The 24,461-nt window shown below is 38.6% G+C and overlaps 1 protein-coding gene across 1 annotated transcript in view; it reads right to left on the bottom strand.

The window, feature by feature from the left end:
• Positions 1-11,935, bottom strand: part of GRID2 (glutamate ionotropic receptor delta type subunit 2) — an 804,597-nt gene extending 792,662 nt beyond the window's left edge. The window contains exon 1 of the mRNA XM_083834807.1: positions 11,752-11,935. The gene's annotated coding sequence lies outside the window, so the exon portion shown is untranslated. The remainder of the gene's footprint in view (positions 1-11,751) is intronic.
• Between the last annotated feature and the right edge of the window lie 12,526 nt (positions 11,936-24,461).

The following is a 24,461-nucleotide window of genomic DNA, read 5'->3' on the forward strand; positions in this document are numbered from 1 at the left end:
CTCTGCTTGCATATTGCAGGCAGTGGTGTCCTAGAGTTCACACTGTCTGCTATATACAGCAAGGCAGCCAGAGAGCCTCATGTGGATCAAGATCTTAGAACAGTGGTATGAATCACTCCAGGGCTCTGCACCCCAACCACCTGCTGCCTGGTAGATATTTCCAACTTTCACTGTCCTCAAGGTAGTGACTAAAATTCACAGACACTCCTGTGACTGGGTGCCTTTGCATATCAAGAGTACACCCTCAGTTTTGGCACAGTAGAAGTCATCTTAAAATCCAGTATGACAGAAATAACATTTGCAGTCTAGCATTGTCTGCAAGAAAGACGAGACAGCAAGATGATGAAATGGTACTCCATCCATCTAACAGAGAAGTGGTTGGAAAGGCTGAAAGATTCTGCCACAGAGTGGAAGAAATATCTCCAAAGGTATCTCTGAAGCCACACTGTACTGATGGTATCAAGACAAAAAACATGCATCTCTGAGACTCTTCTTGAAATAAAGTTATTTTTTTATGCTAGGTGTCGCAAACCCAGATATGAGGCCAAATGCACAGTATATTTAGTGCTGCTGTTATGTGGAGGATTGACAAACACGAAATAAGATTTTTCAGAATCAGGTTTACCATTTAATTTTATTTATTTATTTTTTTACTGGAAACATTTTCTAAAATTTTCTTATCAGAGGGAAAAAAATCAGATAAATTTCTGTGCTGTGAAGAGAAAACCCTATAGGGACATCTACAACATCGTTTAAGGAGATAAACTGAAATAGAACTACTTAAATGCAAAAACAAGTAGTGGAAGAGGGTAGTTGATCCCTCAGAGATAAACAGTGACAAAAAGACAAGATATGACATTTTCTTACTATGTTCAATTATAGGTGACCACTGAACAGTGTCCAGATCTGCAGAAGCATTTGACTCAAACTACTGGTTTACCAAGTGACCTTTAAGAAGTTTGGACTTTTTGCTCCCCCTCAAGACAGTGCCTTCAAAAGTGAGTTGCTAATTTAGGTACAGCATTTACTTTTTTCATTATAATAACTACAAATGTAAAACAAACAAAAATAAACAAACAAAAAAACTCTAAAAATGTGTATGTAAGCCTGAAGGAATCAAGCAGTGGTTAATCTGTGGGTCTTTTTAAAGGCATCATAAAAAAATCCGGGTGTGAGTTTACAGGGAAAATATTTTACACTGCAACATACTTCATTTTAAGTAAGACTTCATAGAGAAAGGGGGTCGCCTCCATTATTAATAATACATTATTTAAATGTATATATAATACATAATGTATATGTAATACATTTATATACTTTATATAATTTAAATATTGAATTCTGGACTATACTGAAATGAATGTCACAGTCCACCTCATGGTAGACAGCAGTCTGTCATGAACAATGTGTGCATAATGTCAAGAATTCACATCTTACACATTTAGCTTGCCACTGAAAAGAAAAGTGTTTTACTTCCTCTTGTGATGACAAAGTAGAGCTGATCTCCATGGAGAGATCATTTTTTCCAAGCTCTTTACTCTATGAGTCTTGTAGGAGGAGGAGTTAATCTGAACAAAAAGCATTGTGTAGAAGTACACACACATTCGATATCAAACACTAAGAATCCTGTAAGAGTTTTCATTAGAACAGCTTAGGACAAAGAAGGTTTCAGTGTTTTCATTTTAATTTACTTTAAAGATATTTTAGAACATTTGATCTTGATTACTCTTTTCCAGAAGTATTACTTTTATGACAAGTCCAAAGCTTAAACCCCTTTTTAAGAACACTCAATATTTTATCTGAAAAATCAGAAAAACAGATATTTACTATAGAATCACTATGCTAGTATTCATATACTCGTAACTAAGCACATAAGTAAAAACTTGGAATAGTTTGGGTCTTCACCTTGAAATCTACGGCTGATATCCTTTAGCAAGTGTTTGCAGTATAATGGCAATGAAAGCACTGATCATAAAGCCAAGTTTCTAAACCAATTGTCACCTTTCAAACCTACTCTGTAAATATAAAACTTAAAAGAATTTCGGGGGAAAACAATCCCATTCCCACCACTAATAACAGTCAAGTAAAATGACAGCTAGAGTATTCCAGTCTCTTAAGAAGCAGAAAAGTCACTGTTTTTAAGAAAAAAAAAAACACAGAAAATTCCAGGCTGAAATGGGAAGATGCCAACAGCTCCGAATGCCCGGGGGAGGGAGGGGAGACATCAGGACACTGCAGATCTAGTGTTAATAATCGTAACAGCAGACCTTGACAAAAATAAGGATATCCTCGCACAGTATTACTGCATTCTTCACATATACAATAGAATTCACTAATTAGCATTCTGATAAGAGTCACGCCCTTCTAATTGGAACTCCTGCCAGAAAGCAGATTCATCACAGTGTATTGGCATGGCCCTAAACAATAGATAAACTGTACACCTGCCTATGAAAGACCTTAATTACAACCCCACTCCATTATTTACCCAAAGGGGAAGAAAAGCCTGGTGATCTGATCTAAGAGGAAGGAACAGGGTTTGGTGTAATGGATCTGGCTTTAGTTTTGCTGACACAGAGTGCTGAAAGTAAAGTGATTTACAAAATGAATATCACCTGCTGAATTGCTGTTCTTGTTTTCTCAAAAGTGTTAAGTAAGGAGCCTTGCGTTAGTACAGGCTAGGTACAGAAACATCTGGCTATTTAGTGGTCTGGCCTCTCAACTGGATTCAACCCCAGCACCATGGGGTAACTGTCTGTGCTAGCAACCACTGTAAACTATTTCCCTTCCCTGGGCCACCGAACCCTGCTCTGAGCCAGCACTATGTTTGCATCTTGGCTGCACCATCTCCAAATCCTCCCCAGAAGTAAGGGGGACGAACTGTTTGCAACGACCTGATCAATGCTCATTTTTCCTCTTAACTGGATTCTGGTTCTGGTAATGCTAACAGTGGTTCCCTTGCACAAAGAACTAGTCATTTGTAGCCTAATTTGGGAAATTGGAGACCAGTTGTTATTCTTCTATAGCCAGGAAGGGCTTGATGTTACTGATGCTCTATCATACCATACAGTGTGCTGTACTGGGGAAGGGGAATGGTCTTTTCTCTTTCCAAAATGTACATTTATATATATTATACAGGCTCTGTGTGTTATAGTCATATACATGATCTGTGTGTGTATATACATCTCATATATATATATATAATATATATATGAATGTTTGGTAAAAAGTAAAAACAGTTTATGGAGCAGTGTCCAGAACTCCTCACCTCCCATCTGACCTTTTTTACCACTAGACTGAAGACCCGTTATTGCCTCTTCTGGAAGGGCTTACCCTGCAGTTGTATAACAGATATACAGCCCAGATATGTATTAGCTTTACAATTTTTTCCTTTCAGGCATTTAAGACTGTTTTGTATCTGGCTATGAAACAAAACATTTTTCACTTCCTGGTCTCTACACCTGTACCTTCCAGACAGTGCTGTAAACAGCAGATAAATATTATATTTTCTTAATACATATTTAGAAATATATTTCTAATTCTGTCTGAACTACCCTTCAATATCTTTTTTTTCCTACCAAGAAAAAGAGCTAAGCTAACAATTTGCTCACATATTTTTTGTTTCCAGTACATGCTACTGTCTTTCTGTATACCAAATATCTGTAAATAGACTGTAGTAAAGACATTGATAACAGTAACAAACTAGAAAGCAAACAGCTTTGGCAGCAAGTAGCAACATATGCAAATACAGAAAAGGACAGCAGTTTCACAGAATAGTAATCAAATTCTACAAGTGAGGAACTGGTCCTTTATTCTGTTAACTGCAGCTTTCCCTTTCAGGGAAAAGCTTCCTTTGTCCTTCCTGAGCATATTATTTATTGAGCTTCAAACATTATCTGGGGACTTCAGGCATGTAACTAACATTCAACAATATTTCAATAAAAAGAAAATTAATAAAACAAAACCAAAACAAAACAGCCCCAAATCTCCACTAGAGTAAATAAAAAATTCCAGGATTTTATTTTATTATTATTATTATTTTTTTTTTTTGGAAGATTGGGATTTAGTCATCAGGTAGGAGAACTGTACAATTGCTGAGGACCCTGTTTTTCTAAATAAAAAGGCCCGGCATCCAAGAAATCACTTTCTAAAGGCTTAAACCTCTGAAAGTTTATTTCCTTTTGTGACTCTTCACTTGAAATTTGTCCGGTGAACTTGAAAAGAATCACAGCTCTGCAGAACTGAGGAGAAAAGAAGGGCTGGAGCAGCCCTCATAGTGACACTTTCCCTCAAGACCCTACGTGCTTCCACTTGGAAATGTGATCAGGAGACATGGAAATACCTACAGTTCCTCTTCAATACTTTTCACAGGTTCCAGCAGAAAGTTGGAGAAACCTCTGACAGAGCAAAAGGCCGTAGTTACCACACATGGAAGAAGTATCTAAGAGCTATATAAACAGAAAGGCTTATCAAAAGGGTGAGAAAAAACACTGTCTTTGAAGTCTATTCCTCATCAACCTTCCATGAGTTAGGATACACTTCTCAAAATAAGTTTTTGAGGCTAGGTTGTATGAAAGCTTCTAGTAGTACTCTTTGGAGACTCATGTCTGTAGTAGCATATCACAAGGCAATAGAAAAATGTAAAAACATCCTGCAGACTTTCTTATCTTGCTATATCAATTAAATAGAAATGAAAAATATTAGTGTTTGGTGCTTGACAAAATGTGATTTTTCTAATAGTGATCTTCATCAAGTTATTTTCTGTCTACAAAGGCAACATGCTAACTTGGCTCGATATTGCAAAGGAAGATATCCTATTCATTCTCAATTAGGAGTAATACATTACTCTTTTACTAACCCTAAACCAAACTATTAGTTCAAATTGTGATAGGTGATGTATTTTACTCTGACTAGTCCTACAGGATTGACACAGATGGAATAATCTGTATGTTGTTTCCATACCCAACTGAAAGAATAGTCACTAAGTACTAATCAATTACACTTTGCAAATGTATTGTGAAGAGGGTATAAATTAATTTGCAGAACTCCATTTAAAGTGGTCAAATGGAAGCTAGAAGGATATAATCATAATTGTACCCTAACTGTTTACAGAGCTGGCAGTTAGTTTGCAAATCTAATAATTTCTAAATTAACTGTAACTATTTCATAGAAATGGACATAACTGACTAAAATAACTATTAGCTAATTGCTAATTAAATCAATAGTCAGATGCATCTAGAATTGATATCTTTCTCTCAAAGAAACCAATGACAATGATACTTTAAATACATGCCTGTTTTCAAAATAAAACTTTCATTTACCAGCATTGTCAACACTTAGGTGCTGAATGAAACAGTCTTAAAATGTAATTCTTCTGTATCCATTGATCTTGAAAGCTACTGCAAAGTCCCAATTCTAATATGAATTATAATAAAATAAAGCAGCAGCCAATAATGCACAGTCAATCTTACCTCGTGGTTTGGGGTTTGCTAGTAGACCACAAAAACTTTGCATCAGATATGCAACAAAGAGAAGAGTCAAGAAGTCGAGGTTAAATTTTGTAAAATCCAATGAAGCCTCCTCTAAAGCGGTGTTTATGTATTTTTTTTTAACCCCTCTCTTCTTTCTCAACCCCTCTCTTCTTTCTTTCTCTTCTTATCCTTCTTCTTCAAGAGAACAAAACAGGTGATTTATTTTATTTAAAAAAAATAAATGCTGGAACTGATTGAAAAAAAAGTGTTTTGAACATACATGACATAACCATACAGAGGTTTTTCCCCTCTAGCATAGGCCAAAAAAACAATTTTGCAGGTGCATTCTTAGGGTTTACGTGCCTTGGCAAGGTCACCTTTTATAATCAATAATAATTAGAATTCTGCAAGTGCTCAATCTATGGAAGTATTCAGAACTGTACAGGCTTGAATCTTGGCACACCTTTTGCTACTAAGTTTCTTGCTAAAACCAGAACAACTTTCATATGTTGCCTTCCTTCCAGCTGCATTTAACTGCGATCATTGACCTGATTTAAGGAAGCAAAGGCTAGACAACAATTTCATACAAAATTATGCCTTCAGCCAATAAACTGAGCATACTGGAGACCACAGGTGTAACAAGATGGCTGGCTATATTTTCCATCCATGTCTTGACCCTCAGGTGCATTCACACTGTGTTGTGATATAACCTTCCAGATTTTGTCTCTAATAACTCTAAACTCAGCAGATCAGGGAGGGGTGCATGCCTTCTTACAGCAGGTCCCACATGTTCATGCTTAAGTGCCAAGAGTACTTCGAATCTACAGGAGAGAAAGACACAGGGTTCAGAGGCAGCTCTGGCTGCCAATGAGACAGGTTGTACAGCAGCAGCATCCAAGAAGCCCTGAAGACCACTTGTGATACTGAACATGAGGCAGAAGGAGACTGCTGCCTGAAAGCATTCTGCAAGGAAGAACAAAAGCCTGAGGAAAACATTTAATTACCAGATTGAGACTCCACCTCATATTTTCCTTCCCTCATGGGTAATAAGCATGTCTAATGTATTTACGTGATACTCAGACCTGATGATGGCCATATAACACAAATTCATCTATATAGCTTTACTCTAGCTAGCCTGAGCAATAAGGCAGTATTCAGCCACATTGCGCAGAGCTCAGGATGAGACAAAAACTTACCTGGGAAACATCCTGCTGTGATTAACCTACTTCTGGGACCTGACCTAATCAAGTGATATTTACTGAAATACGTTTAGTGACCTGGAATCATTACTTGGCCTGTAATATTAACTTAGCTTTGAAGTGCTGCTGGCTTTTATGTTTAGAAAATGAGGAATGTGTCTGATACTTGACCACACTGGTCTATCTGCACATAGCATCCAGTTATGTTTCTTCAGAGAAAGTACAAGATGCTGACATTTCAGGTTTAAATTAAGGCATAGAGAGGTTATAAAAGTTGAGGGAGAAGGTTAGTAAGGTAACACTAGAAAGTTTATAATCAATTTATAGAAATAGTACACAGGGCTATAATTCCTACAATGACGACTTATTTTGTTGCTCTGATTTGCAGTACTTGAGTCAGGCCAAACATTCTGCTTTAATAACAATGTCTCATTCACCAGATGGTTAAATCAAGGTTTCCCAATAATCCACAGCATAGCAAGCAAGCAGGAATTGTATTACAGTTGCATTGTATCCTAAGCCCTTTTAGTAACAGAATTGCCCATAAAGGAAAGTTATAGTGCCTTCATCATGCTAAAATAGCCTAAAGACTGTCATGTTCCCCAAAGAGCTTAGGGTTTGCTTTGCCTCCTACTCTTCAAAGTTTTATCACGCTGTTCCCTAAAAGGCAGGGTAAACTTCTGTTCTAAGAAGTTTTTGGGTTGGTTCTGTTGTTTGTTTTTCTGTATTTTTTTTCTTCAGTGACTGGAATAAAGCTGATGGTGTGTAATACAAATAGGCTAGAACAGTGTTTCATACTTTTCTTGAAGCCCCAAATTAACTCTGCTGCTCCAAGCATCAGAGGCACAAACTCAACACACCCACATTAAGCACTGCATATAACCTGGTAATCAAAGTTGACTTGAAAAAGCTTTTTACGTCTGCTGATATCACATGTCTCATTGCAGGTGATCACAAAGAAAAGCTTTTAGATAGTACCTGCAGAAAGAAGTTATCCTGAAATTATGACTCACCTTCACAGTTCCATTCATAGCATAGATAGCACTTCCCAAGCACAGGACTTTGAGAAAAACACATGCAGCTGAGTAAGACCAGCTTCACTACACAGCCTGCAGTCAGCAGAGGGCAGTGGAAAGTGTTTTCTTGGAAACTTCATTTATAGATGCAGTGCTGCTGCTATCCTCTGTATTTAGAAACATTTTATAGTGTTTTGTCTGAATAATCTCATTTCAAGATACAAACCTTTAAATATAAAACAATTCAAGGCTCCTCAGCTACTCATAGCAAGCAATTTCCCCAATTTGACACAGTCAAAGCATTTTGACATGCAGCAGCAGAGAGTACTAGTTTAGACAGGCGAGGGTTCATCATCATCAATTTTAAAGCAGCTTGCAGTCACCAGGCCCGGAAAACGAAGGCAATGTAAGTGCAGATAGTCCATCCCATTCTCCATCCCTGTTCCACTACTGAGTGTCTTGTGCTCCCTTTTAGCAGGTTTCAAGAGTCTAATCAGCACTTAACCTAGCTTTACTTAAATCTGACTTTGCTTAGTATCACAGAATCAAAGAATGTTTTGGGTTGGAAGGGACCCATAAGACCATGTAATTCCAACCCCCCTGCTATGGGCACAAGCACCTTCCACTAGACCAGGTTGCTCAAAGCCCCATACAACCTGGCCTGAGGCACTCACCTGCACAGGAAATTCAGAATTACAGTTCCAGAGCTGAATAGATCCCCAGTCAATATCTATTTACCAAATCTTATTATTTCTCATACACATAAATATTAAAGATCTTTTTTATTATTATTATTAAAATTTAGGCTTTTATGTCTACAGTGCCGGCGTTCCTCCAGCTATATAGCAACTTAATGGAGGTGGGGAAGGATGTTGGTGCTAAATTTAAGGTTATAATGAATTCCAGCTGTTGACAAATCTGTTTAAAGCCAGAAGTTGCAAAGTGCAAATCTGTGACATTGAAATAGTCCATGATATCAGCAAAACTTAAAGACTGATTTATTTTTGATTTGGCTTAATTGTTCTTCACATACTAGTCAGAAGACACTTATTTAAACTTAAAAAAATCATAATATTTAAAAAAAGTGGGGAGATACTTACATAGCTACATGGTTTGTTTAGACTGTTTAAGGCTGCAGGAAAGAACACTTCAACTTTTTCCTATACGCTAAGCAGTATTCTGCCCAAAATATTCACTGAGAATTAGTTGTATTCCATGCTCGTGGAGTTTCCATAACCATTCACAACAGCACATAATATTTCACATATAAGAGAAAAAATGAAGGTTTTTTAAAAGTATTTTTCACTCTCTAGCTTTAACTTTAAACTTTTTCCATTTTCTTTCTTTTTAATTTTTATTAGGTCCTGACACATTGCAGATGTAATATATTCTCAGTTTCTAAGCATCTGTAGGGTCTTCACATATCTGAGTAACAAAAAAATACCGCTCAATGTATCTTCTTCATATTTTAGGTACGGGTGAGAGGTAAAAAAGATCTGGTGTATATTTCCAAAAGGTTTTAGTCCTCAATTTTCATGCCAGCAGCATTCAACATTGCCTTTTTAGGGAATTCTTAGGAGACTTTGCTTTGTAGGAACCTAGCTTTCTTTTCTGGAGAGTAAAGGATAATCTCCTAATGCACAGAGTCTCTGCAAAATCATCCTACTTATCCCAGGAACAGGAGCAAAATTTAAGAGTTTAAATATGGCAACACATAAGTGCATCTCTATAAACTCTTGAGAGTTTCACAGAGCAACTACACAGCTCTCACTGGGAGTATTCATATCTTTCAGGTTATGAATTACCTGCTGCAGCCAAGCTGTATGGCTCTGAAAGGCTTTGTGTTATGGATTATGACAAGCCCAGGATATGACCTGTAGACAGCAATATGAGAATTCACTAGGGCTCAAGTTTCTGGATTTTTATTTTTATTTTTCGCAACTCTTCCTGTTTTGCAAGAAAAATATTGTGTATAAAACCGATCAGATCTAATGTTATATCATGTACTAGAAAGCACCTGTACAGAGATAGCTAATTACAATTTGTTAGCTTGATCATTCAGAATAGGCTTTCATACACTTATCATTAAAATCCTAAAATATTAGGACTGTTGCAAGGCAAATTATTTTGTGAGTTACAGACTTATTTGGAACTGGCTTTTTCCTGTGCTCTTGACTTGCCTCATCTTTATCCTTGAGAGGTGTCTGATTACCAGGCTAATCTAACAGCTGTAGTTATACCTTTGGCAATGAACAAGATCTGGATTTAGATGCCAAACATACAAAGACTTTGTATTTTACTGTCTGAGCCAGATTCTCAAAGAGTTTTTCATATTCACACTGCAATGATGAAGATAAATAGGGTTCCTCTTGTTCCACAGACTTAGTAAGTGGAACAAGTGGTGTGTGCTAATGGAGTCTGTGCATGCATGCACACTCTCTATTAAAACAAAAGGTTGCAGCAGCACTGGGAATAGTTCTTTTTGCATGTAGCCTTATCAAATCAGTTTTAAACTCTAAAGGAATGGATTTGTACCCAAGTATCTGCATCAGTAAGTGGGGGTGAGGGGGTGGGGGGAGGTTGTAAATAAAGCTCATTTTTCATTTCAACAAATCTATCATCACATTGAGACATAACAGCATGGAGTAGCTGTTTATTTATACACACACACTTCACACTGAATTATATTATTAACAAAGGAGGAGGTAAAACCACAAGTAGTCTCTAATAAAGTAGCAACTGCTAAATAAGAGGAGGCAAGTAAGTACCAGGACATTAAATCTATAACATTGTGACTCAAAAAGCCAAAAAACTTCTTTTTCAGCCTAAATAGGAAAGCTCTGCTGGACAGAAGCAGGCTGTGCATGACCCAGGCTTCCAAATAAAGTTTCACATAAAGAAAAAAAAATAGAGGAAATGAGTATGAAAGAGTTTCCTCTATTTTTTTTTATATTTACTTTACGTTATGAACAAAATTATATTAAAATATTTATGGTAGAATTTTATTTCTGTAACAAGTAATAAAGAAGATTGTTTCTGTATCTCGTATCATTCTCTAGAAGCCACCATTTACAGAGTATTTTTATTCCTCCACTGTGAAAGCTGTTTGTAAAGTTGACTTCTTTAATGGGGATCTAGAGGGCGGGAAATAGTCCTTTACAAGGAATACTTTCCAGGTCCATGGGCAAAACACAAAGCTTTCTCAAACAAGCACTGATGACCCTGTAGCTCTGCTGCGTGGCTCATAAAAGGAAGTTGCACTGCCATTGTGGTGCTCTGAGAAGACAGAAATGGACTAACCCTTCCTAAGTAAATGTTAAGGGGTGAAGATCTTCACAGCCCACAAGCCAACTGGCACTTGATACAAGAACTATTTTATTTTAAACACCACACGTACTTCCTGACAGAACACAGGTTTCACTCTACTATCTCCCAACAGACGCTTAATGGTGAAAAATCACAGGTCTAGGTATCAACAAGCTGAAGCCCGGCCTACTTATTTACAAATAAGATATTACAAGATATACATGATATATACAAGAACAACCTTGCCATCTTTATTTGTGTGAAGCCCGTGTCAATTTCTAAGATGGTTTCACCTGCTGAGGAACAATCAGGACCTCTATTTACCCACACAAACATACAGGAAAGGAATCAGCTTTGTCACGATCAGAAATAAATAGGTTCAGAATTAACAAGGCATACAAGAACAATTCTTGTAAATGGTTCAACTCCAGATATGATTTATTGAGGAATCATTGACAGCAACAAGAAGATGGATGAAGGCAACGAAAACCCATGCACAAGGACAAGACATAACAACTTCAGAGCAATTCAATTCAAACTCACTTAGTCAATACCAAGAATTGTCTGTTCTCATACTGCTAACTCTCAGTTCTTGGTCCAAAGAAGTTGCAAACTCTTTTTCCAATCTACTTTTTACTTTTGCAAGTTCTACAATTTCTATTTTACTTTTTCCTTAAGGTTAAAAAGGTCTCACAAACATATAGTTAGATTTCGTCAACATCTGCTTTATGGGTGCAGTGTTGAAAACATAGCAACACTTACCTGTCTTAGGAATCTGATATAGTCTTCTTTCTTGCTTTTCAGGTGTTTCTATTTCATCCTTATAGTTTCATCCATTGAAGATGCTCATAACCTAATGGCAGCTGCACACTCCCTTCACAGTGTACTGCATTCTTCCTGGGGAATGCTCTCTACCTGCTCTCCCAGCTCACAGACCTCTTCCATCTTTCTGCTAAAGAGATATTCATCACTACTAGATGGAAGTTAAATTTCAGGTATGGTCAATAACCTCAAAAAATTCTCCTATGTTTTATGCACGTTGTAAACCTTTATATACCTTTATAAATAAAACCACTACAAGCCTAACCAGCACGATATCTTATAGAAAAGAACAAACCTCAGGCACGCCTGATAGCTATATATACAAGCACCTGAATGCTAATGTGGATAATGGGATACTTAAGGAGGTGTTCTTAAGGATAGAGAACACCACAGAAAGCCTAAAGTATATTAAGGCACCTAATATTCTTTAAATATTTTGTTTGTTTGTTTACACTATTATTGTAGAAAGGGTAATGTTTGCAGTGAATTAGAGTTAATTAGAAATACAACTTTAATCCATGCAGACACACTTGAACAAAGTTTAATCTCTTATAGATAAATAACAGTTCTCAAACTCACCCTAATGACATCTTAGAAAATTATCTTAGAAAACTATCACTCAATGTCTTTCTTGTCATTAGTCTTTCCAGTGCGCAAGCCTCTTCCTATCAGTTGTAAACTGCAGTGGTTCAGGCTGAAGCTCATTAAAAAGATACAGAAAGAAGTAATACCAAGAAGGAACTGTAAGGAACAAAAAATTAAACAGATCTGGTCACTGTGACCAAAATAAAATCTATAAAGCAACAGATGAAAGATGAACTGTAATAGTAAAACTGCTATCACTGAGATCAATGAAGTATTTATATTTGTTGGAGGAAAATAAACTTTGTTATCAAGGAAAAAGCATCTGTAATATTTTCCATAAGCCTGCAGAGGAACTTACCTGAAGGGCTTCCCAGCAGAGCTGTGTGGAGCAATTTGGGGAAAATGCTGACGGTGAGAAATTTAGTGAAATCAAGACAGAATTGCATGCAAGACTAAACCAACACATGGCAGTCATCAGCAAAAGCCCAGCCAGCTCCCAGCTAGGAAAACATGCCTTATCCACAGGTTATAGAATAAACACAGATGCAGCAAAATGAGTCACCATAGAAAAACAAAAAATTAAACTGGAGGCAAATGAAGCTTTTTGCACATGCATGACAAGAAACCCATTGAGCAAAACCAATTTTATGTCTGTGCTGGAGTACTTGTCTTGCATGTTATAAATAAGAAGACTACAATAGGATGAAATAAAATGCCATATAACCTCAGATCCTAGAAAAAAAATAATATCAAAAATCAAAATGACATCCAAATAAAAAGTATATCCCAGAACTTTATTTCCTAGAAAACAAACAAATAAACAAACAAAAAACAACATAATTGTCAAAAACTCAAAAACTGTGAGAAGAAAAGTTAGGTTACACAAAAAAAAAAAAAACAACTTTGATACTTTTGCTCATTTTTAAAAATGTTAGGTTCCTTTCACTGAGACTTATATGCTTATGTTACATTTTACTTTCTATTTACATCAGGCTTAGAAGATATTATGATCCTTCAGTGCACTTCAGCTGATAGGCAGTAGCTTATTAACCCACAATAATTTGACTGTGGGTCCAGTACGCTTGTTGTGTCCTTTCACACCAATAAATCTTACTTTTTTTTCAAATGAGTAAGCATGACAAGTGTGACCTCAGTGTCCTAAGGCATACAAAAAATAAATGGTTTCGAAACACATAAATACACCAGGAACAGATAATATTAAAACACGCACACACACACAATACAAAACAAAACAAAACAAAATATCCAAATCATAATGATTACATATATATATTTAAATAGTAGGACTGGTCACGAAAACAGACCCTTATTCCAGTTGGTGTTCTGCAAACACAGAGTGAAAAGCCATGCCTGATTCCAGCAAGCATAGTTCAAATACTAATCACACATCTTCTGAAACGTGTGTTAAGGAAAATGGATATTTTCATAAAGGCTCAACTATGAGGATTGTTTCAGAAGAACGTAGTGTGTTATGTGGGTGTTTCATGCAGTGAGGATCCTTACCCTGTGTACTCTATCAAGGGAAGTGATAAGAGCATCTCTCCCACAGTATAAAAGTCAACAGTTTTCTACAAGCCAACTCTACATAAATAAATGCTATCTGTGGGCAAAACAAGTGTTTCAAAGTTAGGAGTTACAAATGGGTTGCCCTAATTACTCTATGACTTTAAGAGTTTTTCAGTCCTTTAGTGGACAGCTTAATATCTATATAAGATGATTCTTGCCTATCTAACAAGAGAAGGAGCTGAATAAATATTTTAAAGAAGTGATTGCAGGTAAAGGATTGGACACAACCAGATTTTCAGAAATATATATAGGTATATGTATACTTGCATTTGTGTGCATTCATGGTTTCTGTTTCATATATTCAAAAGCTGCAGATGTTAGAAAGCTAAATTAAAGAAAAATACATTTTATAGAAATGGACTGAGGCTCCTAACCCCAATACATTAGTTATTTGAAGTGATGTAGAAGGGCTACAAAGCCCTTTGATGTGAAGGGTCTGGAACACAAATCCTATGAGGAGCAGCTGAGGGAACTGGGGTTGTTTACTCTGGAAAAGAGGAGGCAAAGGGGAGACGTTATTGCTCTCTGCAACTACCTGAAAGGAAGGTGTGGGGAGCTGGGGGTCGGCCTCTTCTAACAGGTAACTAGTGTTAGGACTAGACGGAATGGTCTCAAGTTGCGTCAGGGGAGGTTCACGTTGGAAATGAGGAGACATTTCTTCTCAGAGTAGTTAGGCATTGGAATGGGTTGCCCAGGGAGGTGGTGGAGTCACCATCCCTAGGGGTGATCAAGGAAAGGTTGGACGTGGTGCTTAGGGACATGGCTTAGTGGGTGACATTGGTGGTAGGTGGATGGTTGGACCAGATGATCTTGGAGGTCTTTTCCAACCTTAATGATTCTATGATTCTATAGCCAGTGTATGAATATAAAAGAGAGCATCCAGTTGGTCATGGAGAGTGGGGTCTTACAGAAAAGTCTGTCCTTTTATGTGGTAGTGAGTAGTGGTAGGATCACAGTCTTGATTTTGGGCATGGACCGATAGGAATTGCCATGCATTCTGTCAGAAGGCAGCTCTGGGTTTTAGAGTCTTTTTTTTTTTTTTCCTTCATTTGTATTTTAAATTGGTTAAAAAAAGAAAAAAGAAACAAAACAACAACAACAGACTAACAGACTTGTTTGGAGAAACACTTGCAACAATAACAAAACAGTAAACGGCTAGTTGCTAAGCAATACACTTTTCATAGTCCAGATGGAGTCCCATCCTACATGGGAGTCTTACTGTTTCCCTTTAAATACTGTATAATAACATCAGTTGAAAATGTATTCTCCAAATGGCATCCTGCAAGCCTGCAAAGTGGAGTGCTTGATTCAGCTTTGCTGAAGCCATGAGTACTGCCTGAGGAAAGCCCGTCTGTCAAACCTCTTCTGTGCCGAAGCCATTCAACAGTTGTCCCATTAGTATCTCATTGCATTTACTGTGACAGACAACTGCATTTGTAACTGTTACAGGTTGTTTGTTTGTTTTTTGTTCGTTTGTTTGCTTGTTTTGTCTCTCCAGCAGGTGTGAAGAAAAAAAGATGACACTCCACTGGTTCGTGCCTAAGAACTGCCTTCTGGAACAGTCTTTCTTGCTACCTTATTTACATTCAGGAAAACAAAACAAAACAAAACAACAACAACAAAACAAACACACACACAAAAAAAAAAAACAAAAAAAAAAAACAGAAGAACAAAATACCAACCCTAAACACACACTAAAAAAAAAAAAAAAAAAAAAAAAGAAAATAGGAAGGGGCAAACCAAGGATTCATCACAGTTCAATCTTGTGCAGTGCAGGTGGGACCACAGGTAACCATACCACCCACAGGTCCAACCAGCTCCATCACGTTGCTTCCCAAGAGGAAAATGCATCATAATTTGATATTATAGCTCAAGCAGAACAGAGTAAGCCATGCAAATACACTTGCATAAACATATCACCCCTCCTGATCACCTTTGCTAGCTTAATTTTCTGAACTATCAATGTGTATTATCAAGCTTCCAACGACATGTACCAATAAGCAAGTTAAGTTGAACACCTGAATATTTATTTACTGTCAAGTTTCAAGTTTTCTGAGTATCACTCATACAAAAGTAACTATAAGATTTAAATATCACAGTGTGTAACTGCTGTGAGATTGTCTAACAGCTGGCAATCTCTGGGTATTAAATATTACTGAACAATGTAAAAGAACAAACATTCTGGTCTCGTAGGGCCTGATTCTGGAAAATAAGAAGCTCTGGCTCCCACTCTCTTTGCTGGGAGCTAAGAGAATTCATCTCAGGGGAATGCTTTGGAAGGGTGAGCTTCAAATCAGATTTTTTTTTTAAATTTTATTATTATTATGGATCTATAATAAGCACAGCAGTTTACTTATGTTAGCTATGTTTAAAAAGACATTAAAAATCTAATTTTCTGATTCCAATAGTATGTGCAAATATTGCTGCTGCTGCCAAAAAGTCATAGTGTACTATAAAAATCCATAACTTTTTTCATCTGTTTTCATAGCACATGCATATTAGAGTAGATAAATGTGCTGACAATAGGCAGCAGAAATGAGCTTTTTGAAATGCCTGTTCACTGAGTCACCAGTGTGCCCTGCCAGCCAAAAGGGCCAACCATATTCTGTAGTGCATCAAGTACAGCATTGCAAGCTGGTCGTGGGAAGTGACTGTCCCGCTCCATTCTGTGCTGTTGCAGACTCACCTCGAGTACCGTGTGCAGTTTTGAGTGCCACAACATAAGGACATAAAACTACTAGTGAGACAAAGGAGGGCTACAAAGAAGGGTCTAGAGGACAAGATGAGGAGTATGAGGAGCAGCTGAGGTCCTTTGGTTTGTTTATCCCAGAGTAGAGCAGGCTGACGGGAGGCCTTATGGCAGCCTGCAGCTCCCTCACCAGGGGAGCAGAGGGGCAGGTGCTGAGCTCTGCTCTCCGGGGACAGCAACAGGACCTGAGGGAACAGCTGGGACAGGGGAGGGTCAGGCTGGGGGTTAGGGAAAGGTTCTGCACCCAGAGGGTGGTTGGGCAGTGGGACAGGCTCCCCAAGGAAGTGGTCATGGCAGCAAGTCTGCCAGAGTCCAAGAAGCATTTGGACAATGCTTTCGGACATACTGTCTGATTTTGGGGTGGTCCTGCATGGAGCCAGGAGTTGGACCTAGTGATCCTTGTGGGTCCCTACCAACTCAGGATATTCTATGGCTCTACGAAAAATGGATACAGTAGCTTGTGTCTTATTGTAGCCAAAATACGAAAACATTTGAAAAGATTACGTGGCATTTCGGTTTGTTTCAGGTGGTTTGCTGAATGAGACTGTGTTGTACCAAGAGGGACTCTCCACTTCTAGAACACCTCCTTCCATTGCTATTCTCATCCGGAGAGTAGCAATTAACTAAGTGTTCTTTTTTCATGAATTATGTTATCATGGCTTCTTTAGTGATGTAACATATCCACTATTTCAGTTCTTATGGAGCTTTATTTTTTCTCTAATGCCAACAGAAACATCACAGAAAAGTAACGTAGTACCTCCAGGTACTCCAGGAGGTAGAGCAAGGGAGAGTAATCTAATGTAGGACCAATCACCATCAGAAAATATGTCCGGAAAAAGATAAAGCAACACTTAGTCTAAGTGCATGACCACACTTGAGCAATGGCAATGTTCTCACATATGGGCTGGTTAGATAGGGGATAGCTTCAGATATAGGCTGTTCAGTGTTGGGAAATAGCAGTGTGTTTGTGCTAATAACTGGATATGCAGGAATATTGAAGAGGGAGTGCTTTGAGGAGGAAAATTAAGGCAAGAAGGAGAAGGGAAGGAAACTGTAAGGGAGGATAAGCCAGGACATATTTTCAGAGAGTATCGGTAAACCTTAATGAAATCAGGGCCTGGTAAAACAGAAGTATCTAACTACTTTACAGTCTCAACAAGGCTGAGATCATGCAGTCTTGGAACACAGTGCTTAACAATCTGCTCTGCAAGATCTTAGTGATTGCGTTGAGGTTATTTGGGGATCAAAATGCTTTTCAGTATGAGCTCAGGTTCCAGAACATGGCTGGGAGAAAGAGGCACCAAAATAGTCAAGTCAAAGAGAGCGGTGCAAAAGAAACAGACAAGGGAAAGAGGCCATTATTAAGATGATTTCTGAGAATATTAGTATTGCACTTCAAAGTGTAAAAACCCTACCAAGTGCTGAAGTCAGAAGCAAAATAGAGCACTGACACCTATGCCAGACTCAAGAAATTAAGATGGGTATTGGGAACTGAGAGATGGGAATGAATTCCCTTGCTGCTGAAAGCTGAATGCAGTTCCAATGCTGCAGAAAAGGAAGCATCACAAATGAAACATCAAACATCCAAAAAACTGCTATTCTGCCCTACTTCTGCTCAAAAACAAGGCAAATGTTTCCATTTGGAAAAAAAAAAAAAAGGAGGATAATGTATTGCAAAGGTTGGTTCAAGGCTATCTTATATTAAAAGTCATGAAGTGAAAATGAATACAGGAAAACTTCTGGGCAGCAGAAAATAAATCCCAACAATTTTTATTTGTCTGTGGAAATTATTGAGACAAGGAAGAATAAAAATGTCTGCATATGAGTTATTTAAAATAGAAATCTACCAGGTGGAAGAATAGGTTGCCCAGGGAAGTGGTGGCATCACCGTCCCTGGGGGTGTTCTAGAAAAGGTTGGATGTGGTGTTTACAGACATGGTTTAGCGGTTGACATTGGTAGTAGGGTGATGGCTGGACCAGATGATCACAGAATTGAAGGGGTTGGAAGGGACCTCGAAAGATCATCGGGTCCAACCCCCCTGCCAAAGCAGGTTGCTAAGAACAGGCTGCCCAGGTAGGCATCCAGATGGGCCTTGAATATCTCCAGAGAAGGAGACTCCACAACCTCCCTGGGCAGCCTGTTCCAGTGCTCCGTCACCCTCACCGTGAAGAAGTTCTTTCGCATGTTGGTGCAGAACTTCCTGTGCTCCGTTTTGTGGCCATTGCCCCTTGTCCTGTCCCCATAGACCACTGAAAAGAGGTTGGCCAAATCCCTCTGTCTCCCACACTTAAGGTATTTATAACATTGATGAGATCCCCTCCCAGTCTTCTTTTCTCCAGGCTGAGCAGACCCAGGTCTCTCAGCCTTGCTTCATAGGGAAGATGCTCCAGGCCCCGTATCATCTTTGTGGCCCTCTGCTGCACTCTTTCCAGGAGATCCCTGTATTTTTTGTAACGGGGAGCCCAGAACTGGACACAGTACTCCAGGTAAGGCCTGATCAGGGCAGAGTAGAGGGGGAGGATCACCTCCCTTGACCTGCTGGCCACACTCCTTTTAACGCACGCCAGGATCCCATTGGCCCTCTTGGCCACTGCTGGCTCATGGTCAACTTGTCGTCCACCAGGACCCCCAGGTCCTTCTCCTCAGAGCTCCTCTTCAGCAGGTTGTCCCCCAGCCTGTACTGATACATGCGGTTGTTCCTTCCCAGGTGCAGGACTCTACACTTGCTCTTATTAAACCTCATTTAAACCTCATTTGGTTTCTTCCTGCCCATCTCTCCAGCCGGTCCAGATCTCACTGGATGGTAGCACAGCCTTCTGGCGTGTCAGCCACTCCTCCCAGCTCTGTGTCATTGGCGTACTTGCTGAGGGCAGACACTATTCCCTCATCAAGGTTGTCGATGAAGATGTTGAACAGGACCAGACCCAGCAGTGACCCCGGGGAATACCACTAGTCACAGGTCTCCAGCCGGACTCTGTGCCACCAATCACCACCCTCTGAGCGCATCCAGTCAGCCAGTTCTCAACCCACCTTACTGTCCACTCCTCTATCCCACACTTTCTCAGCATTGTTAGCAGGATGTCGTGAGAGATAGTATCAAAAGCCTTGCTAAAGTCAAGGTAGATGACATCCACTGCTCTCCCCCCATCTACCCAGCTGGTGATGCCATCATAGAAGGCAATGAGGTTGGTCGAGCATGACTTCCCCTTGGTGAATCCATGCTGACTACTCCTCATAACCTTCTTCTCTTCCAATTGCTTGGAGATGGCATCCAGAACAAATTGTTCCAACACCTTTCCAGGGACAGAGGTGAGACTGACTGGCCTGTAGTTTCCCAGATCCTCCTTCTTGCCCTTCTTGAAGACTGGAGTGACATTAGCTATCCTCCAGTCTCCAGGCACCTCTCCTGTTCTCCAGGACCTTTCAAAAATGATAGAGAGCGGTTCGGTGATCACCTCTGCTGACTCCCTTAGCACACGTAGATGCATCCCATTGGGACCCATGGATTTGTGTGCGTTGAGCCCACTCAGACGCTCCCAAACTACTCTCTTGTCAACCAGGGGGGAGCCCTCCATTTCCCAGACCGTTTCTCCTCCCTCCAGGGTCGATCTTGAAGGTGTTTTCCAACCTTAATGATTCTATTATTCTATAGGCAGACACAGACTGCAGTGGATTCCTTAACAGATAAGGATCTATCATATCAAACCCATGCAATATGCAGTATCGTTTAACTTTTGGTGCCATTCCACATGGAGACAAAAACACACGTTGACATGGAAAGCCCTAGTAAATTCAGACTGACAGGCTAGGGGGGAAAAATTTCACACTGAACAAAACTCCCTTCTTAACAACAACAACCAAACAACAAAAAAAAAACCTCTCACAGAAAAGCTTCCTCAAAAACTTCAAAAGCACTTTTATAAGCTTTAAGATCTTCAGAATGTTGAAACTCTCTAAACTCTATTCTATTGAAGCCTTTCAATATTGTCTGCCTGACACTGCAAATTGACTGTATTTCTTTGTTACCCTATGCTTAACAATTAGATCAGGAGCCATTTGGGCAGTAATTCCCTTTTTTTGTAAATGCTTCTACAAACCAAGCACAATTTAGTTCTACCCCAGTGTAAGAATTTTAGGTACAGCCATAATTAATAATAACAGTGAGAGTAACCAGAACGACGAAGCCATTCTCCAATAAAGCAAAGTCACTTGGAAAAGACATTTGCAAAATAGTAATTGGGTTTTCTGACTAATTTTTACTTTATCAGTAAAAAGAACACAGAATCATATAGCACTCCACCTACTAATACAGGTCCTTGAGACAAGCTGTAAAAGTGATGAAGCATCTCATCACTGGAAAGTAGTTATAATTTAAGACATGTCAGACAGAAATATCAACATTCATTTCTCTTCAAATTTAAGATGATACTCAAGACCTACTGATACTACTTGCAATTGTATTAACAATTTTCCAAAGCTGGAGGTAAGATGAAGGGAAAGAGATAAAAAAACTGTGATCATACTTTGTTTAAAAACTGTAAACTGATTATTCCCCCCCCACACCCCCCCCCCCACCCGAATTTATAACCATGCAAGAAGATGATGGCCATTAGCATGGGAAATGAAAGCAAGTTGTGCAAACTGGCACATAGCTTAAATGAAAACAAATACCAATTCATGTTAATGTTCAGGAAAAAAAGTATTGCAGCTAGAAAAAGGTGAAATGATCTGGTGAAAGAAGGTGATTAGCAGGGGGAAACATTACTGCTTACTGGAATTTCATAGCTTGCTACTCGTGGAGTTAAACAAACAAACAAAACAAAACAAAAAATCACTGAAGCTTATAACAGCAATAGCTTTCCAAGGGTTTAAATAGTTTGAAAAGCTGTCTATAGTGAACCCAGTTAGAAGGCACAAGGCACACCAGAGGGGTTTGCAGTAAAGCCAAACCCAAAGTAGCTTTCAAGATCAATCAGAAACTGCTGTTTCAGGAGCTGTGCTAGAATTAATTCCAAATAAAAGCATGCTACTCCACAGAGATTTTAATGAACCTGCTTGGAGGCAACAGAATAGTTGCTATTGGCATAGAGCAACACTTCAAAATAACCTAGAGCAGCTTGCTTGAAGTCCAAACATTTGTAACAAAACTGAACAAAACACACAACAGAAGCAGAAACTAGAATGAGGTTAATGAAGTTCTGTACGCAGCATCAGTTTCTTACTAAGACATACAGAGGAAGCAAACTATGTTCAAAATAATTTAAAAGCATCATGTAAGATTTATTAAAATACTTTGAAAAGGAAAGAAGTTTGCTTAGCTCCTTTGAGTAACTTTGAGCATTTACATGTGTAAACAAGACATCTAGAATAAATTCTAGTCAAGCCCTCCTGTCCCTCTAAGCAAATTGTTTTGATATTTGTCTCTTTTCTTCACCATCCATCCCACACTGTTTTTTCATCTGTGTTTCACTTTCAGCATACCACTTGGGATCTGTACGCAGCACCAGCAGCAGAGTTTCTGCATAACTGTGCTGTGCCAGAGCTGGTTATGAGTTTATTCACTGGTGTGCCTGAGCAGGAATTCCAAGACATTCCTTATTTCATACGTTTTGTAGCAAGAAATTTCCTTGCTGCTCCTGGAATCTGGAACACATTTCAGTCAACATCATAAATGGAAATTACACTCTAATAATCAGTATATTTTTCAAGCATCTTAGTGTTCATAAACTAGATATTTTCAAAGCCAGTACTGGAGAAGAAGTTCTTCTCTCATCAGTTACAATATATTCTAGTCTCTCTCTCTCCCTTTTCTTTTTTTTTTTTCCTGCTTGTGCCGTGTATATCCTGATCCTAAGAGGAAATAAACATCATCATCATCTGACACTTACAGAGCTGAGTTGCTACTGCTAGGATGGGAGTACTGCTTGCTTTGAAGGTGGGGGCAGAGGATTGCTCTGGTAATATTAATGGTGCTGAGTTCCAGTTGTACTGAGCATAATGAATGCTGGATCCTGCCACTGTCCTTTGTGGCAGCCTACCAATGGTATGAGCACTGCAGTTGAACTAGTGAAAGCAATGGGAGAAAAATCTTAGAGGAAGAACAAAAGCCAGGCCAGAAGTTCTAGCTTGTTAAGCTGTAGCAAGCTTTCTGTTGAAACCTCAGCTTTTCAAAGGAGACTTTTCAGAATCTTATTTTTAGGAGAGTCTCTTTCCTTTCCTTTATTTATTTTCTAGCAGGGATCTATAGTTAAAGATACAAATGCATGTTATTTTATTTCTCCAAGTATGTTGCTCTGATGGACCAATTTGTTTAAAACAGTGTGGTAGTTAGATTTTCATCCTTTTGGTAATTAAGATGATATAATCCATTTTAGAGACCAAAAGGACATGTGGTATAATTGAAACAAGGAGCAAATACGTCCACACTTCAATTATTTTTGTTCGTTTGGTTGTTTTTTCCTGGTCATTTTAAACCATGTGTTACAAGTGAAAAGCACATTAAACAGAAAATTGCAGCATATCAATATTACCGTCTTACCTGATGGAAGTGCAAGAACAAATAACACTCATGTAGCAAAAATAAATAAATAAATAAACTAAATCCTTGAAAGCCTTTACTGGTTAGTACTCATAATAGTAACAACACTGTTGATGACCATTATTATTGTAACTCCTTGCCAATTCCTACTGCATGCCTGTATTTGAATGTGGGGTAGCTGGAGTTAACGCTCTTCATGAACAATAAGAAATTACAATAATTGATCTGTGCAGCTATTCAAGCGTGGCTGAGCATGGTAGAGATGAATGCGTTTGGAGCAGGTGTTGAGAAACTCATACACAGCTTGTTAGGTCAGAAAAGGGAACCTGTTTTCTTAGTTTTCTGAGTTACGAACACTTAATAAAGAGGGAAATACTCCCAGTAGCAAATATCCACGTTCTTGACTATACGGGGCAGGCAAAAATGTCAGTGTCATGCAGACTGAAGAAACTGCAAAAGGAGGAGAAGGTGAGGTAGCACCCGTGAATCCAAGCAGCATAAAGGAGAAAGTGCTGTGAGGAAATTAAACACATGTTTTCCAGTGGGTCTTACATGGTGGTGGTGGTGAGTGTTTATTGTTTTCTCTCTTACTTTTTTTAAGCTTTAAAAAGTGTTTTAGTGAGTTACAGTTTTAAAAGTTTCTGGGTTATTTCCACAGCCCCCAGCAAAGCAGTGGGAAACAGCCATTTCTGGCAAGCAGGGAAATGTACCAAAACATTGAATATTCCCAATAAGTGTTTTCTAAGCAATACAAAAAATGACTAACCACACCTGAAAATTCTCAGACTGTTTGTGTTTAGATTCATATCAAGAAATCTGTTTTGGTAGAAGAGAGGATAATGTGGACATGATAGGTATGCAATGAAAGAATAGGCATCTGCCAGCAAGGCACTGTCTCCATTTTCCTCTTAATCTATTTTAAAGAGTCCACAATAAGTCTTGTGGACCAGCAAAAGTCACAAACAGTGTTACTGAAGATGTAAATGGGGTAAACAAAATCTCTCAAAAAAAAAAAAACAAACAGTAGGCTGGGTGATATCAGGTTTAGGATCTCAATAGTCTTTCACCACAAACCTCCAGGATTTCATGACTCTGCTGTAAAAAAGTCTCTGCCTGAGAAAAACAGTATTTGTAACCTTGAATAAGGGTAAAGATAGACAAAACACTGAAAAAAAAAAAAAAGCTCAGCA

Source organism: Anser anser (assembly GCF_964211835.1).
Source record: "Anser anser genome assembly, chromosome: 4".
In the NCBI taxonomy this organism is placed as follows: domain Eukaryota; kingdom Metazoa; phylum Chordata; class Aves; order Anseriformes; family Anatidae; genus Anser; species Anser anser.